Raw genomic sequence first — 15,378 nt, forward strand, 5'->3', positions numbered from 1 at the left:
TGATTTAAAAGGAGTGAACTGGGACATTTTGTTTTATGGGAAGGATGTAGAAGAGAAATGGAGGACATTTAAAGGGGACATTTTAAGAGTACAGAATCTTTATGTTCCTGTTCGGTTGAAAGGAAACAGTAAAAATTGGAAAGAGCCCTGTTTTTCAAGGGAAATTGGACATCTTGTTCGGAAAAAGAGGGATATCTTCAATAATTATAGGCAGCATGAAGTAAATGAGGTGCTTGAGGAGTATAAGGAATGTAAAAAGAATCTTAAGAAAGAAATTAGAAAAGCTAAAAGAAGATATGAGGTTGCTTTTGCAAGTAAGGTGAAAGTAAATCCAAAGGGTTTCTACAGCTAAATTAATAGCAAAAGGATAACGAGGGATAAAATTGATCCATTGGAGAGACAGAGTGGACAGCTATCTGCAGAGCCAAAAGAGATGGGGGAGATATTGAACAATTTCTTTTCTTCGGTATTCACCAAGGAGAAGGATATTGAATTATGTGAGGTAAGGGAAACTAGTAGAGTAGCTATTGGGTACTATGAGTTTCAAAGTAAAAGAAGTACTGATCCTTTTGAAAAATATAAAAGTGGATAAGTCTCCAGGTCCTGACAGGATATTCCCTAGGACATTTGAGGGAAGTTAGTGTAGAAATAGCCGGGGCTATGACAGAAATATTTCAAATGTCATTAGAAACAGGAATAGTCCCGAGGATTGGCGTACTGCGCATGTTGTTCCATTGTTTAAAAAGGGGTCTAAGAGTAAACCTAGCAATTATAGACCTGTTAGTTTGACTTCAGTGGTGGGCAAATTAATGGAAAAGATACTTAGAGATAATATATATAAGCATCTGGATAAACAGTCAACATGGATTTGTGCCTGGAAGGTCATGTTTGACTAATCTTCTTGAATTTTTTGAAGAGGTTACTAGGGAAATTGACGAGGGTAAAGAAGATGGTAAATGGTAGGGAATTGAAGAATACAGTTGAACAGAGGGATCTGGGAATAACCGTGCATAGTTCCTTGAAGGTGGAATCTCATATAGATAGGGTGGTAAAGAAAGCTTTTGGTATGCTAGCCTTTATATATCAGAGCATTGAGTATAGAAGTTGGGATGTTGGAAGAGTGGGCTGAAAGATGGCAGATGGAGTTTAATGCTGATAAGTGTGAGGTGCTACATCTTGGCAGGACAAATCAAAATAGGACGTACATGGTAAATGGTAGGGAATTGAAGAATGCAGGTGAACAGAGGGATCTTGGAATAACTGTGCACAGTTCCCTGAAAGTGGAATCTCATGTAGATAGGATGGTAAAGAATGCTTTTGGTGTGCTGGTCTTTATAAATCAGAGCATTGAGTATAGAAGTTGGGATGTAATGTTAAAATTGTACAAGGCATTGGTGAGGCCAATTCTGGAGTATGGTGTACAATTTTGGTCGCCCAATTATAGGAAGGATGTCAACAAAATAGAGAGAGTACAGAGGAGATTTACTAGAATGTTGCCTGGGTTTCAGCAACTAGGTTACAGAGAAAGGTTGAATAAGTTAGGTCTTTATTCTCTGGAGAGCAGAAGGTTAAGGGGGGACTTGATAGAGGTCTTTAAAATGATGAGAGGGATAGACAGAGTTGATGTGGACAAGCTTTTCCCTTTGAGAATAGGGAAGATTCAAACAAGAGGACATTGTAGATCAGTGCATGCTCCTTTAACATAGTGACCTCACCACTACTAACCACGCCCCATTGTCTCCTGTATGATTGTAGCTTCCCCGCCTCTAGCTCTCTCTCTAGTTCCAGTGATGACCACGGACAGCTAGGGCATAATGTATGTAATGAATAAAGATACTTGGTAAGAGACTTTGAGTGTTGGATGAAGTCCTTTTACATGGTGTCAGCGCGGTAGACTTGCGTCTCCTGTTTATCGGTTTTATTTTATTATTTGTTTCTCCCAGTTGTTTCCCCACCTTTACATTTAATATGGCTAACTCGTTCCGTCGTCCTGACAAGCTCATTTTTGACGCGGACATCGTGCACCGCTGGACTGTCTTACAGCGCGACTATGAGCATTATATCGCTATTGCTCATCCTGGTGTATCTCCTGCGGTACAAGCTCACATGCTCCTCAACCTGGCTGGTCCGGAGGCTATGGAACATTATGCTGCGTTCGACTTCGACCCTCCGGAGGACCGCCATGACCCGGTATGTCTCATGGCCAAATTTACTGCCCTGTGTGACATTCCCACAAATAACATAATTGAGCGCTTTAAGTTTTTCTCAAGACGTCAGGTTCCCGGTGAGCACATTGACGCTTACATTGCCTCTTTGCGTCATTTGGCTCGGAGGTGCCGCCTCGAAGCTATTACAACTGACGAATTGATCAGGGACGTCCTGGTATACGGTCTCCTAAACTCAAAGCTGCGCGAAGATCTACTGATGAAACCCGACCTCACGCTAAAGGATGCCATGCATTCTGCTCGTATGGCCTCTGCTGTCGGCTCCGTTTCCCACCCACAGTCCCAGGACATCAACTTCACCGGTACCGTGGGCCGCCGGCGGATCAATAGCCCGCCTCGCCCGTTCTCGCCCGCTTCTCCCGCTAAGGTCACCCCTCGTCGTTGCCCGAATTGTAATTTCTCCTCGCACCAGAACAACGTTTGCCCGGCGCTGGGTAAAACTTGCAACTCTTGCGGGAAACTTAACCATTTTTTGTCAGCCTGCCGTTCTCGTGGGAAACCGGTCCCTGCTCCTAGAAGGAGTCTAAACATTCTAGCGGACACTGATAGCGCGCCTGGTTCCCAGTACCAACCAGAACTCCCTGATTCAGATACGATTTCCTCCCATGGTGATCCGACTGTATTTTCGCTCCTGGGTGCACCTGGCCCGATAACGGATCCCTCAATACATGTTATTGTGAATGGACACTCCTTCTCGGCCAAGGTCGATACTGGTGCGTTTGCAAACATTATGTCTGTTCGCCTCTTCAAAAAGATAAGTTTGGGTGAGAGAGTGCTTCCCGATAGCTCCTGCCTTCATGCCTATGGGGGAGGTGTTCTGGTCGCAGTGGGGAAGGCCACTGTTATCTGCACTGTTCTCAAGACCTCTCGGCCCCTCACTTTTTTCCTGCTGGACTCTGATAACGTCACCCTGCTGGGCGCCCGTGCATGCCAGGACTTGGGTTTGGTCTCTTTTCACCACGATGTCCACCTGGTGCAGGCCCCCATGGACCCCCTGATAGAGTATCCTGACCGTTTCGATGACGTTCTGGGCAAGCTGCCCTGTGCCTATAAAATCGTTGTTGACCCGGGGGTCGACCCGGTCGTTAGACCGGCCCACCGGGTGTCTTTTGCCATGAAAGGCCGCGTGGAGTCCACACTTCGTGATATGGTTTCCACTGGCATTCTCAGAGAGGTGAGCGCACCCACCCTGTGGGTCTCCACCATGGTCGTTGCTGCCAAGAAAGACGCCAGCAAGATCAGGATCTGCATCAACCCGAAGGACCTGAACCTTGCTATCCAGCGCCCGCACTACCCCATGCGGACGGTGGAGGACGTCGCTGCACAGGTCGGTCCTGCCACTGTCTTCTCGGTCTTAGATGCCAAGAGCTCCTTTTGGCAGATCCCTCTGGATGAACGCTCGTCTTATTTAACCACCTTCAGCACACCTTTCGGCAGGTTTCGTTTTCTTCGCATGCCCTTCGGGATCAACTCAGCGAGTGAGGTTTTCCAGCGGACCATGGAACAGCTGTTTGCCGGGTTGCCATGTGCTATTATTGTCGATGACATTCTGGTATACGGGAAGGACGTCGCTGAGCACGACCTGCACCTACGCCAAGTCCTGGACCGGGCCCGTGAAATTAATCTCAAGCTCAACCCGAAGAAGTGTCGGTTCCGCGTTCAGGAGGTCACGTACGTGGGCCACGTTTTCACGGCCAGTGGACTAAAGCCAGACCCCCAGAAGACTGCTGCGGTCACCGAAATGCCTGCTCCCACCGACGTGCCCGGCCTGCAGCGATTTCTGGGCATGGTCAACTACCTGGGTAAGTTCATACCCGAGCTCAGCGAACTGAGTGCCCCTCTGAGGGAGCTAATCAAAAAGGACAATGCCTGGGTCTGGCTACCGCATCACCAGTCGGCATTCGTAGCCCTGAAGTCCAGGCTCGCTCGCACCCCGACTTTAACGTATTTTGACCTGAACAGACCAATCGTCCTCACCTGCGATGCTTCTCGGTTCGGACTCGGTGCTGCCTGCCTGCAGCTCGAGGACAATCGGCAGCTGCCTGTTTCCTATGCCTCTCGCACCATGACCCCTGCTGAGCAGCGCTACGCTCAGATCGAGAAGGAGCTCCTTGCCGTGGTGTTCGCATGCTCCAAATTCAAAGACTACATTATGGGCAACACTTTCACCATTGAAACGGACCACCAGCCGCTGGTTTCTATTTTGAACAAGCCTATCCATGCGGCTTCCTCGCGGTTGCAGCGAATGATGCTGCAGCTCCAACGATTCACATTCAACATTGTGTACCGCAAGGGCAAGGAAATGTTCGTGGCCGACACATTGTCCCGTGCGCCGCTCCCTTCCGTTGCCCGTCATCCATACGAATCGTCTGACCTGATGGTACTGAACGTTAACATTGTTCCCTCTTGGCAGATGCAGTCCCTGGTCGAACACACTGCCGCTGATCCTGCCCTACAACAGCTTGCGGGCGTCATCCGCCGTGGCTGGCCTGACCGACGCTCTTCTCTACCGGCCGGTGCCTTGCCCTACTTCCTGGTTCGGGACGAATTGGTGCTGCACAGCGGCGTGGTGGTGAAGGGCCACAAGGTCGTGGTGCCGGACGCTCTGCGTGACCACTACTACCAAACCGCACACAGCGGTCACCCCGGGGTGGAGTCCACTTTGTCCCGGGCCCAGGCTCAGTTTTTCTGGCCTGGCATGATTCCGGAGATTCGTGACAGGGTCTCCGCCTGTGCTGCCTGCAACAGCCTACTGCCTCATCAACAACGCCAACCTCTCATGCAGCAGCCGGCTCCTGAGCTGCCGTGGATGGCTGTCGCCACTGACATATTCGAATGGCGTGGCAAACACTTCCTGGTCCTGGTGGACTCCTACTCCAGCTGGTTCGAGGTGGACCAGCTGCCTTCCCTCACGTCTGTTGCCGTCATCGGGAAGCTTCGCCGCCACTTTTCAACCTTTGGCTCCCCGGTGACTCTCCAATCCGACAATGGCGGGCAGTTTTCAAGCGCGGAGTTCGCCGCTTTCGCCGCCCTATGGAACTTTCGCCACATCACCAGCAGCCCCGAGTACCCGCAGAGCAACGGCCTTGCTGAGCGCGCTGTCCGCAGTGCCAAGGAACTGCTGGAACATTGCCGTCTGTCCCATTCGGACTTCCATCTTGCCCTCCTCAACCTCCGCAACATTTCTCGGGACCCCGCACTTGGTTCGCCTGCCCAGCGCCTCATGTCCCGCACCACTAGACCCCCTCTCCCGGTTTCTCAGCAATCTCTAACGCCCGCTGTCCAAAGCCCTGCCGCTGTTAAGGATCGCATCGTTGAGAAACAGGTCATCCAAAAGCGCTCCTTTGATAAATCTTCCCGATTACTTCCCCGTCTGTTCCCGGGCCAGGTTGTTCGGATGATGTCCACCTCCGGTCATCACCGGCTGGCCGTTGTCGTTGGCAATGCCGACTCTCCACGGTCCTACCTGGTTAATTACGAGGGCACCGTGTACCGTCGGACACGCCAGCACCTGCTACTAGTCAACGAACCTGCTCCACCTCCCGCGGACCCGTTTTCGCCGCCTGCTCATTCCCCGCCGCCTTCCCCGCCCCCTCCGCCGGTCCGTTCACCGCCGCCTGCGGCTACTCCTGCCCCTGTCACTCCTCGTATGCCACGGACCCTTCCCTCTCAGCTCATGGTGCCCAGCCCGCACGGTCCCCCTTCTCCTCCTTCACCTGCTGTGGATCCCATTCCGTCGCCTTGCTCTCCTCCTCCACCTGGGCTTTCATCTCCCGGTTCCCCTATCTCTGTCCCTGCACCCGTTCCTGTTGCTCCTGCGGTGGAAGGGGAAGGCGGGTTGCGCACCCGCTCCGGGCGTTTGGTCAAGCCGCCTGTCCGGTACGGAGTGGGCGAGTAGTCTGCTTCATTATGTTTTCCAACTGTTTCTGGTTTGCCTCTAGCGTATGAGCCGTGGTCGCTTTGTTTCCAAGAGAAAGGATGTAGATCAGTGCATGCTCCTTTAACATAGTGACCTCACCACTACTAACCACGCCCCATTGTCTCCTGTATAATTGTAGCTTCCCCGCCTCTAGCTCTCTCTCTAGTTCCAGTGATGACCACGGACAGCTAGGGCATAATGTATGTAATGAATAAAGATACTTGGTAAGAGACTTTGAGTGTTGGATGAAGTCCTTTTACAGACATGACTTCAGAATTGAGGGACAGAAGTTTAGGGGTAACATGAGGGGGAACATCTTTACTCAGAGAGTGGTAGCGGTGTGGAATGAGCTTCCAGTGGAAGTGGTGGAGGCAGGTTCGTTGCTATCATTTAAAAATAGATTGTATAGGCATATGGATGAGAAGGGAATGGAAGGTTTTGGTATGAGTGCAGGCAGGTGGGACTAAGGGAAAAAAGTTGTTCGGCACGGACTTGTAGGGCCGAGATGGCCTGTTTCCGTGCTGTAATTTTTATATGGTTATATGGTTATATGGTTCTAAACTTAAAGACATTTAATTGTCACATGTGCCAGATGGCTCAATGAAATGAAATTCCCATACAGCCATACAATTAAAAAAATAAAGAACACACACTATAGAATTTGACATAAAACATCCCCACACAGCAGAATCAAAGTTTCCCACGGTGTGGGAAGGCACCAAAGTCAGTCTCTTCCTCCACTGTTCCCCGTGGTCAGGGCCTCCCCAAGCCCTCCGCAGTTGCAGCTACGGGCGGCCGCAATGTCCAGGACCGCTCGCCGGGGTGATACAAGTCCGACGTCGGGGTTGCAGGATATCCTCAGCGGCGTGGACACCAGAGTCGGCCCCCTCCTACCGGAGTCGGCGGCTTCCAAAGTCCGTAGGCCGCGCCGGGTGGAGACTGCTGCTGTAGACCCTGTGCAAGGCGCCCCAGGACTCCACGATGTTATTCAGCGCCATCCGCGTTGGAAGCTCTCCGCACCAGAGCTCCGCGATGTTGGAGCAGCGGCCCAACGCTCCGGAGCTCCAAACGGCGACCCAGGTAAGCATCGCCCGCTCCGCGGTGACTCCAGCGCTGCGCCGCCGCTGTAGCAGCTCTGGTCCGGTTCTCGGTCCCCGGCAGGAAAGGCCGCTCCGATCCAGCTGGTAGGCCGCGAGGTGGGGGGCGAGGACGCGACTCGGAGAAATAGTCTTGTCCCCGCCAGGAAGAGACTGGGAAACGGTTTTCCCCTTACCCTGCCCCCCTCCCCCACATAGAAAAGTTAAAGTTTCCCCCAACACAAGACTTTAGACTAACTAAAAATTAAAAAAAAGATTGAAATGACAGACCCTAGAGGATGGCATTCATAGCAAAGGTATTTGAGCATAGGAGAAGGGAAGTTCTGCTGCAGTACAGAGTATTGGCGAGACCACACCTGGAGTATTGCGTACAGTTTTGCTCAAGTTCAAGTTCAAGTGAGTTTATTGTCATGTGTCCCTGTATAGGACAATGAAATTCTTACTTTGCTTAAGCACACGGAACATAGTAGACATTTACTACAAACCAGATAATGTGTCCATACACCATGATATAAATATATACACACATGAATATATAAACAGATAAAGTGCAAATAACAGAAAGTGGTTATTAATAATCAGAGTTTTGTCCGAGCCAGGTTTAATAGCCTGATGGCTGTGGGGAAGTAGCTATTCCTGAACCTGGCTGTTGCAGTCTTCAGGCTCCTGTACCTTCTACCTGAAGGTAGCAGGGAGATGAGTGTGTGGCCAGGATGGTGTGGGTCTTTGATGATACTGCCAGCCTTTTTGAGGCAGCGACTGCGATAAATCCCCTCGATGGAAGGAAGGTCAGAGCCGATGATGGACTGGGCAGTGTTTACTACTTTTTGTAATCTTTTCCTCTCCAGGGCGCTCAAATTGCCGAACCAAGCCACGATGCAACTGGTCAGCATGCTCTCTACTGTGCACCTGTAGAAGTTAGAGAGAGTCTTCCCTGACAAACCGACTCTCGGTAATCTTCTCAGGAAGTAGAGGCGCTGATGAGCTTTCTTGATAATTGCGTTAGTGTTCTCGGACCAGGAAAGATCTTCAGAGATGTGCACGCCCAGGAATTTGAAGCTCTTGACCCTTTCAACCATCGACCCGTTGATATAAATGGGGCTGTGGGTCCCCCTCCTTCTCCTTCCAAAGTCCACAATCAGTTCCTTGGTTTTGCTGGTGTTGACGCCAGGTTATTGCGCTGGCACCATATGGACAGTTGCTCGATCTCTCTTCTATATTCTGACTCATTTCCATCAGTGATACGCCCCACAATAGTGGTGTCGTCAGCGAACTTGATGATGGAGTTCGCACTGTGGTTGGCTACGCAGTCATGGGTATAGAGTGAGTACAGCAGGGGGCTGAGCACGCAGCCTTGAGGTGCTCCCATGCTGATTGTTATCGAGGCTGACACATATCCACCAATACGAACAAACTGTGGTCTGTGGATGAGGAAGTCGAGGATCCAATTGCAGAGGGATACGCAGAGACCCAGTTCTGCGAGTTTGGCAACCATTTTGGATGGGATGATTGTGTTAAATGCCGAGCTGTAATCGATGAATAACAGCCTGACATATGAGTTTTTGTTGTCCAAGTAGTCCAGTGCGGAGTGGAGGGCCAGCTAGATCGCATCCACCGTTGATCTGTTGTGGCGGTAAGCGAACTGCAGTGGGTCTCCAAATCTGAGGAAGGACATTATTGCCATAGAGGGAGTGCAGAGAAGGTTCACCAGACTGATTTGTGGGATGTCAGGACTTTCTTATGAAGAAAGGCTGGATAGACTCGGATTGTACTCGCTAGAATTTAGGAGATTGAGGGGGGATCTTATAGAAACTTACAAAATTCTGAAGGGATTGGACAGGCTAGTTGCAGGAAGTTTGTTCCCGATGTTGGGGAAGTCCAAGACAAGGGGTCACAGCTTAAGGATAAGGGGGACATCCTTTAGAACCGAGATGAGAAGAACATTTTTCACGCAGAGAGTGGTGAATCTCTGGAACTCTCTGCCACAGAGGGTAGTTGAGGCCAGTTCATTGGCTATATTTTAGAGGGAGTTAGATGTGGCCCTTGTGGCTAGAGGAATCAGGGGGATATGGAGAGAAGGCAGGTACGGGATACTGAGTTGGATGATCAGCCATGATCATATTGAATGGCGGTGCAGGCTCGAAGGGCCGAATGGCCTACTCCTGCACCTATTTTTCTATGTTTCTATGTTTCTATGTAGGAAGGAACTGCAGAAGCTGGTTATACACCGTTCTACCCATCACTTCACTGGTCTCAGTCTGTTCACGTCACTCACCTGTGAAACAGCGAGCGTTGTGGTGAGCGGGTGTACACACTGCCACACCACTCCGCCCAGTGGAACCTGTTCACGGACTCGCCAGCCGCCTGTCACTTCTCCGGTGAGGAAGAGACCGTGTTCCATATGTACATGGGGTGTGAGAGGTTGCAGCCCCTGATCGACTATCTGAAGGGGCTGCTTCTCACGTTTTGGCTACATTTTAGTCCTAAGCGCATGATATTTTGGCGCCCGGTACAGAGGGAGGAGGGTCGGGAGGGAGGGCGTAAATCATACTGATTGTAGGGGCGGTTGGGGAGGGAGAGAAAGTGGGAAGGAGAAGCAGCAGGACAAAGTATGGCCGGTAATAGGTGAACACCGGTGAGGGGGTTATTTGACAGGCTGATTGTGGGACAAAGGGCCAGGGATGCGGGTGTCAGCCAGGTTCCAATGTAAGGGTGGGGGGAGGGTGAAAGAAGGGGGTGGATTAAATTAATTCGCCTGCAGAATCACACCTGGGGAGCTGGTGATGGGACAGCAGGGACAGGGCGGTCGGTTTACAAAGAGCTTCCACAGATAAACTGGACGGGAAACCATTGAGTGTGATGCCAACGAGGACTTTATTGATTTACTCTCCCAGTACAAGAGAAACCCAATGTTTAGAGTAATCATTGCGAATACAACATCAACTTGCTTAACAGAGACGACGCGGCCCCTCTGCGTGGATGCAGTTTTGGTCCACTGGTCCACTGGTACACTGGTCCACTGGTCCACTGGTCCACTGGTACACTGGTCCACTGGTCCACTGGTCCACTGGTACACTGGTCCACTTCTCCACTGTATCCTGATGGATAATATTGCAAGTGTCTCTACAGGTCACTTCTTGCTGCGGTAGCCTGGTTGCATCCGGGCCCCACCACTGCATCACATTTCACGTCTCATCATTTTATTCACTTTTCCCCTCATATTTTTCTTTATTATTCCGTTTTTTGGTATAGTTAAGATCTAAGTTAAATGCGACTATATAATTCTTATTTGCTGAAATAAGCGCTCTACTAATAGATCATGTTTCTGTTACCGCCCTGCTAAAGGATCAGACTATTTCTGTGCTAACTTGTGTAAAATGATGACATCTACTGTAGAACATTAGATTATAACACAATTAGTTCTACACTACACTACAATGCTACAATGCTTCCCGGCTGCTCGACTCGGGTGCAATCATCTCTGTTATGTTGTCCTTACGCTGCTGGGTTCTGCTGCAAACAGCTCACTACTATTAAGTAACATTTTGGTTGGCATCTGCCTTCAGATTCGAATTTCCGTACATTCGTGGATTAATCTTCGAATATCTTGATACTATTAGAATTTACTGCACTTGTCTCCGCCGTGTGAATTTTATTATAATAATAATAATAATGGATGGGATTTATATAGCGCCTTTCTAATACTCAAGGCGCTTTACATCGCATTATTCATTCACTCCTCAGTCACACTCGGTGGTGGTAAGCTACTTCTGTAGCCACAGCTGCCCTGCGGCAGACTGACGGAAGCGTGGCTGCCAATCTGTGCCTACGGCCCCTCCGACCACCACCAATCACTCACACACATTCACACACAGGCAAAGGTGGGTGAAGTGTCTTGCCCAAGGACACAACGACAGTATGCACTCCAAGCGGGATACGAACCGGCTACCTTCCGGTTGCCAGCCGAACACTTAGCCCATTGTGCCATCTGTCGTCCCAATTATTGCCGTTATCTCTATGTGATTAGATCAAAGTTGATTCGTCATCCAAGAGATGACACCTCAGTAAGATTTGCCCTGTCACGCCAACACAATTCCCTCCACACCGCTGAGCTCGGTTTAACATGTTCCCAAACACGCGGTCTGGGGGCAGAAGCAGCCGAGTAGAAGTTCGTTCCCCGCTCGCTCCAGAGACTCCGCCGTGGCCGTTGAGGTCCAGTCAGCGACTCGACTGTACAAACCCGCCCGACTGTACAAAGCTGAATGGTTTCATTAGTTAACTCCTTTAACCACCCTCCATCTTTGGTCCATATCTTCTCTGTCAGTAAATGTAAACTGACCGGACTGTGTTCAATAAAGTCACCTGCAGTTAATAACAGGGGTTGTTGCAAAAGCTCATCAGGTGATGTAGCGCCTGTGGAGGGGAAATTCACTCTGCTCCTCTTTCACGGGGACTGGCGGCCCTGAGTGGATATTTGCCTGTTATTTTGTATTGTTGATCTCCAGCTCCGGACACAAGTGGGAAATAACATTTGTGGTGAAAATTGGAGGAAGTTTAACAGAAATTAAAGAAATTAATTTTCCGTCTGAAGAAGTGTTTCGGCCCGAAACATCACCTATTTCCTTCACTCCATAGATGCTGCTGCTCCCGCTGAGTTTCTCCAGCATTTTTGTGTACCTTTAAAGGAATTAATGTCTGGCAAAATAACATTGAAAGGGGCTATGCTGTTTGTGAAACGGTGAAAGATTTACAATCCATAATTAGAAGTTAATCGGACGAAAAACTCAGACTGTGACCAAATCTCCGGCACCGTGGGGTTTTAGTAAATATTTCATGTAAAAGGGAAAAAGAGTAGCAAAGTCAAATGTGGGTCCCTTGAAGGCAGACACGGGTGAAATTATTATGGGGAACAAGGAAATGGCAGAAGAGTTGAATAGGTACTTCGGATCTGTCTTCACTAAGGAGGACACAAACAGTCTCCCAGATGTACTGGGGGTCAGAGGATCTATGGGGGTAGAGGAACTGAAAGAAATTTTCCTTCGGCGAGAAATAGTATTGGGAAGGCTAATGGGACTGAAGGATAATAAATCCCCTGGGCCTGATGGTCTGCATCCCAGGGTCCTCAGGGAGGTGGCTGTAGAAATAGTGGATGCATTGGTGATCATTTTCCAATGTTCAATAGATTCAGGATCAGTTCCTGTGGATTGGAGGATAGCTAATGTTATCCCACTTTTCAAGAAAGGAGCGAGAGAGAAAACGGGGAATTACAGACCAGTTAGCCTGACTTCGGTGGTGGGAAAGATGCTGGAGTCAATTATTAAAGAGGTAATAATGGGGCATTTGGATAGCAGTAAAAGGATTAGTCCAAGTCAGCTTGGATTTATGAAAGGGAAATCATGCTTGACTAACCTTCTGGAATTTTTTGAGGATGTGAAAATTGAAATGGATGAAGGGGTGCCAGTGGATGTAGTGTATCTAGACATTCAGAAAGCCTTTGATAAGGTCCCGCACGGGAGACTGGTGACTAAAATTAGAGCACATGGTATTGGGGGTAGGGTGTTGACATGGATAGAAAAATGGTTGGCAGACCGGAAGCAAAGAGTAGGATTGAACGGGTCCTTTTCAGAATGGCAGGCAGTGGCGAGTGGAGTGCCGCAAGGCTCGGTGTTGGGGCCGCAACAGTTTACCATATATTAATGATTTTGAAGAGGGAATTAGGAGCAACACTAGCAAGTTTGCGGATGACACAAAGCTGGGTGGCAGTGTGCATTGTGAAGAGGATGTTAGGAGGTTGCAGGTTGACCTGGACATGTTGAGTGAGTGGGCAGATACGTGGCAGATGCAGTATAATATAGAGAAATGTGAGGTTATCCACTTTGGTGGAAAAAACAAGGGGAAGATTATTATCTCAATGGGGTTAGGTTAGGTAAGGGGGAGGTGCAGCGAGACCTGGGTGTCCTTGTACACCGATTACTGAAAGTTGGCGTGCAGGTACAGCAGGCAGTGAAGAAAGCTAATGGAATGTTGGCCTTCATAACAAGAGGATTTCAGTATAGGAGTAGAGAAGTTCTTCTGCAGTTGAATAGGGCTCTGGTGAGACCACATCTGGAGTATTGTGTACAGTTTTGGTCTCGTAATTTGAGGAAGGATATCCTTGTGATTGAGGCAGTGCAGCGTAGGTTCACGAGATTGATCCCTGGGATGGCGGGACTGGCATATGAGGAAAGATTGAAAAGACTAGGCTTGTATTCACTGGAGTTTAGAAGGATGAGGGGGTTCTTATAGAAACATATAAAATGTTAAAAGTACTGGACAAGCTACATGCAGGAAAAATGTTCCCAATGTTGGACGTGTCCAGAACCAGGGGCCTCAGTTTTAGAATAAAGGGGAGCCAATTTCAAACTGAAGTGGGAAAAAACGTTTTCACCCAGATAGATATGAATTTGTGGAATTCCCTGCCAGGGAGTTTAGTGGAGGCCAAGTCACTGGATGGGTTTAAGAGAGAGTTAGAAAGAGCTCTAGGGGCTAGTGGAATCAAGGGATATGGGGATAAGGCAGGCACGTGCTATTGATTGCGGACGATCAGCCAAAATCGCAATGAATGGCGGTGCTGGCTCAAAGGGCCGAACGGCTTTCTCCTGCACCTATTTTCTATGTTTCTATGCTTCAATTTTTCTAAATTCTGTCATTGAACAGATTAAAAAAACAACCATCGTTCACTGTATTTTTACAGAGTGAACTGCTCCCGGCCTGTTATAATTTAGGAGGAATCAGTACGTGAACTGGACTGCCAGTAACCTGTGTAGAACAGGCTCGGTAATCTGAGGTTAACGCGCAGACTTCATTGGAGATGGAGAAGTACTTGCTCCCACTCGGGTTCTGTTGTTTACGCGGTGGCTGATGAGATGGATGTGGGTCCCGCGGACTGTACCTCAGGTGGCGCTTGATGGGCTGGGCAGGTGGCTAGTTTGTGACGTGGCCACTCCTGTATTTCACTTGGCCTCCAGGTTCTCAGTAGCATCCCGAATTATCGCCACTTTCATCAGTCACGGGCCAGGAATTCCACAGAATCAGTGACAGATTTAAAGTTTTAATCAAGGAGGGTTTGAGAACATTATACATTGTTTGTTCTGTCTCTGTGGAGCTCGTCCGTGGTGATACGGCTCAGTGTAGAGTGGCTGCTTCAGGAGTTAAATGTCAGGTGTCTAGTCTAAAGACGTCTCTCACCCCCAAACGCCAGCCATTCCTTCTCTCCAGAGGTGCCGCCTGTCCCGCTGAGTTACTCCAGCATGTTGTGTCTATGTCAGGTGACTAAATGTTATAGTTCTCTCTGCAGGAGAGCGGGGTTGGGGCAGGTCATTAATATTGGTGACTAATATTGGATTGGACACCTGCAAATGGCCAAGGACACGAGAGATACCTGGGAAGGCAGGAGGTGATGGGGATATTTGGACTCCACAAAATTATGTAGATAGGTTGAGTGAGTGAGCAAAGTCACTTCGATAATGGAGTTTAACGCAGGAAATTGTGAGGCCATACATTTGGATAGGAGGAATCTAAAGCCGGATGTGATCAAAATGGAGAAAGTCTGTAGATAAAGGAGGCACATAAATATGTAGATGTTTGTATCCATGAGGTACAAGTGACTAGTGGGTCGTTGAAACAAGAGGTTAAGAATGCTAACGGCATGTTGGCTTTTATTGCAATGGGGTTGGAGTTTAGAAATAGGGAAATGTTGCCATAATTGTAACTAGAATATCTGGAATGTTGTGCATAGTTTTAGTTGGCCAATTGTACAGAACAGTACAACACACTCAGCCCACTGGGATCAGAAGATCATCTTCTCATGTAAGACTGAAGAAGTTAGATCTGTATTCGTTGGAGACTGGAAGAAGATGTCGTCTTTATGAAACATTCGAGATCCTTGGAGGTTTGACTAGATGTTGATATGGTTTCATTGGTGAGAGCTTGTTGAACGAGGTGGCAACGTCACACTGAGTCTCCCCGGGAGAGTTATCTTCTGTTCCCCGGCGGGTTGGTGTGCTTAAGGTGTTTGCAGCGAATTGGTTGTGAAGATTACAGCAGTGACAACAGCTTTTAAAATAATTCATCAGCTGTGAAATAATTTGGAACTTAA

This window comes from Amblyraja radiata, chromosome 12 (genome assembly GCF_010909765.2).
Source record: "Amblyraja radiata isolate CabotCenter1 chromosome 12, sAmbRad1.1.pri, whole genome shotgun sequence".
NCBI lineage: Eukaryota > Metazoa > Chordata > Chondrichthyes > Rajiformes > Rajidae > Amblyraja > Amblyraja radiata.